This window comes from Phaseolus vulgaris, chromosome 10 (genome assembly GCF_000499845.2).
Source record: "Phaseolus vulgaris cultivar G19833 chromosome 10, P. vulgaris v2.0, whole genome shotgun sequence".
NCBI classification, from domain to species: domain Eukaryota; kingdom Viridiplantae; phylum Streptophyta; class Magnoliopsida; order Fabales; family Fabaceae; genus Phaseolus; species Phaseolus vulgaris.
The window spans coordinates 32,068,765-32,072,702 of NC_023750.2; positions in this window are offsets into that span (position 1 = coordinate 32,068,765).

The following is a 3,938-nucleotide window of genomic DNA, read 5'->3' on the forward strand; positions in this document are numbered from 1 at the left end:
CGTTACATCTTTCGAAAACGCGCGCTCTAATCCACTGTTTCATTCACCTCTTGCGTTTTCCCTACTGTTCATCTTCCCCAAACTCTTTCTGCAATCTTCGTTTTCTCTCTCGCGTTTTCGATCATTGAATCTCCAGATACTCAAAAAGGTATGATCTTTCTCCATCCCTGGCCCTCTTTTTAACCTTCGTACTGATACAACTGCCTGAGACTGTTTATTTTCCTCGTATCTCTTGTATTCTCTTTTGCATTTCTCTGTTCCTTTTCCCCTTCCCCTTTTCTGAGCTTCTTCGCGCGGGTAGGGATTCTCGTAAGGTTTTTGCTTCTTCGCCCTTCCTATCCTTTTTTGCTAAAACTTTTTTCTCATCTTTATTCTTCAGCCTCTTTGCCAATGGCTCGTACTAAAACAACAGCCAATCCTCCACCCCTCAGTGTTAACTATAGAGACCTTTACTCGTGGGCTCCAGTCGAACTGCTCGACGAGTGTTCAAGCTTAGTATCTACAAAAGCCTGGAGGGACCACGTAGGGGAACCATGTACCTACGACCGTGCCTTTGGGAAGAGGCATGATGATGACATTGCAGTGTTCCCTTGCACGCTAGAAGAGCCTGTCTGTGGGGATGAGCGGGCCAATAACGGGGTCCCCTTCTTTTATTTCTACCAAGTCGTTTTTAAGCGTATCGGGATGCGCCTGCCCTTCTCCCGATTTGAGAGGGAGCTGTTGACGGAAATTAACATCGCCCCAGCCCAACTGCACCCCAATGGCTGGGCCTTCGTCAAGGCCTTTGGCGTTTTGTGCGGCTTCTTCGGGGGCACTCCTTTCGTTGACATCTTCCTGCATTTTTTTGAAGTGAAGAAACAGGGGAAAAGCCTTTGGGTGAGCCTCAGCAATATCCCTGGAAGGGTGCTCCTAACTCTCTTCCAACAATCCTTCAAGGGGTGGAAGGGGAAATTCTTCAAAGTCTGCTGCTCTGACTACGACCCTTCTGCCCTTAATGGTTTTCCCCTATATTGGGTGAATGAGGTCAAAACCATGAAGTCCAAGTCTCTGGATGAATTGCCCTCGAATGATCGAGAGGCTTGCAAGATTTTGACCAGTGTGGGAGGCTTCGATACCGCCACTCTGATAAGCCTGGAGTTCAACGCCGATGCTTTGGGAAAATACATAAGTATGAACGTCCTTTCCTACGATTTTCTGGGCTTTGCTCTTGCTGGATCTCTGCTTAATGTGCGATTTTCCTGCTTCTTTGTGTTATACTTTCGCCCGATGCCTAACTTCTGTTATGTTTACCTTATTGGTGCAGGTTCAAAAATATAGGCAACGCCGGTTGCGTTTAGCCCAGTTATTGAGGCCCAAAGATGGAGCTTTGGCATCTCCTCCCTCGGCCTCTTCCGCACCTCCATCCTCTGCTGACCCCCATCCTCCACTTGCAACTATACCAACGAATCCAACGACCCCAACTTCTCCCCGTCCACCTCCCATCGCAGCCGTCCCCCTCGCGCAGGTTGAGGTCGGTGCTTCCTCAGCCCCCCTTGACAAGGGTAAGCGGGTGGTGGAGGTTGTTTCTGATGATGAGGACTCTGCTGAGGGGCAAGTCTTCAAACGACAAAGGACCCAACATGCCCCTCAGATAGTCGCCTCCGCCACTTCCTCTTCTCATGGGGCGGAGTCTTTAAGGGAGGATCCACCGAGCGCCACCTCCCCTCCCCAATCAGTGCATCAGGAGAGGGGGTGCGAAGCTGAACCCGTGGTCGTTCTTCCCCCTGCCCCAGAAATCCCTCTTCCCATGCAGGAGTCATTGAGGGGGTTCCTGAGCCTGGGATCTGCTAGGGGCCAAGCTGAAGAACTTCAGAGGGAGAGCCTGTACTATTACATGGGCCTCTTCATGTCTTGTGCCTACACTTGGCACAAACAGTCCAGGGCCAAGACCGCCCAAGCTTCTGCCTTCCAAGCTCTGGAGAAGGAAGTCGCTTCTCTGAAAGAGGGGCAGGAGAAGCTCAAAGAGGAAAAAGAGAGGCTGGCCGCCCACTGGGGGCATCAAGAGGGTGCCTACAAGGAGTCCCTGAGGATAGCGCAAAAGGCCAGGGAGGAGGCCAACAAACGGCTGCACGAGGTGGCCCAAACCCAGGCAGAGCTTCTTAATGAAGTGGTCCCTCTTCGCACAAAAATTGTTGATCTTGAAGCGGTTGCTGAAACCTCCAAAGCTTACCAGAAGAAACTTGAGGATCAGTGTGTGAATTGGGAGCAAACACTGGGAAAGACTGAGGTCGCCCTTGCAAACAAAACTGATGAATGCTCTCGGTTGACCACTGAGAATAAGTCCCTTCAAGCCAAAGTCCAAGAGTTGTCTTCCGCCTTGGCCTCCAAAGACCAAGAAATAGTAGCTCAAGCTACTAATTTCAAAGCTGTTGAAGATAAGTTGGTAGGGGAGTCTGCTACCAGTTTTGCTGAGGGGTTCGCAGAGGCCCTTGTTCAGGCTGCTTGTGCGAACCCAGGCATCAACGTTTCTGGATGCAGCCCCTTGAACGAGGTGGTCGACGGCAAGTTGGTGCCTTTGGAGACCTCTGAAGAATAGTCCATGCCCCCATGCCTCTACAGATTTATCTGATAGTTACCTTTTGCTTGGTTTGTAATTATAATTATCGCGAACCTTGACTGTAATTATGACTTTGGATTTTATTTAATGCTTATTTGAACTTCATCTTTACATTCTTGTCCGCTTCTAACTTCTCTTGCACTCTTACCGTTTCTTCTTTCTTTTCTATATCAAAGGCTCAACTGGTACTTATCTTCAACGTATTTCTCGGTTGTTTCGCCTTTACTCTGTTGTGTAATCATCTGTTATAGCTGACTAACTCTTGTCTTAGAGAAATCAACTTAGCACACATCGGTGCTTAACCTAGGCAGTGGCTTGGGTCAATCTTAATATCTAAAATGTCGCTCGCCTGAACTGCTAAGTGTCATGCACATTTCTATGCTAACGCCTAAAACTTCGTTGGCCTGGTTCTGCACTGAGAACTTTCAATCTTGCCTCCATTTGCTTAAGCAAAGAGGTCTTGTTCTCGCCTGAACTCACTCGAGGGTGAGGAGGACTTTCTCTGGTGCCTCCACATTGCCCAGGGGTACTCCCCTTTCCTCGGATGCACTGAAGACTTTCAATCTGTTCTGAACATCAGTCGCTGGAGCTAGCTGTTCATACTTGAGGAGGGGGCGTCCCGAAGGAATCCCTTCACCCCTGATCAAGGACTAGGCACCCAGATTTAACTTGTATTTATCATCTGACACCGGGGGTAGTTATTCCTACTTGAGGAGGGGGCGTCCCGAAGGAATCCCTTAACCCCTATTCAAGGACTAGGCGCCCGGATTTTAACTCATTTGGTACTGGGGCTAGCTATTCCTACTTGAGGAGGGGGCGTCCCAAAGGAATCCCTTAACCCCTGCTTAAGGACTAGGCGCCCAGATTTAACTTATATTTATCATCTGATACCGGGGCTAGTTATTCCTACTTGAGGAGGGGGCGTCCCGAAGGAATCCCTTAACCCCTATTCAAGGACTAGGCGCTCGGATTTTAACTTATCTGGTACCGGGGCTGGTTATTCCTACTTGAGGAGGGGGCGTCCCGAAGGAATCCCTTAACCCCTATTCAAGGACTAGGCGCCCGGATTTTAACTTATACTGGCATACCTGTTATCTTACCCTGGACTTGACTTCAACTTGACTGTTTGGTGGCGACGCCTGTTTCTGGCGACGCCTTATGTTCCGACGACGCCCTCTCTTGGCGACGCTTCATTTTGGCGACGCCTTATCTTGGCGACGTCTTATCTTGGCAACGCCTTATCTTGGCGACGCCTTATCTTTGTCTTTGTTTCTTTGACCTTTGATCCTAAATCGTATGAAAAGGAAAAAGCTAGAATGGGAATATCTTTGAACTTTTCTTT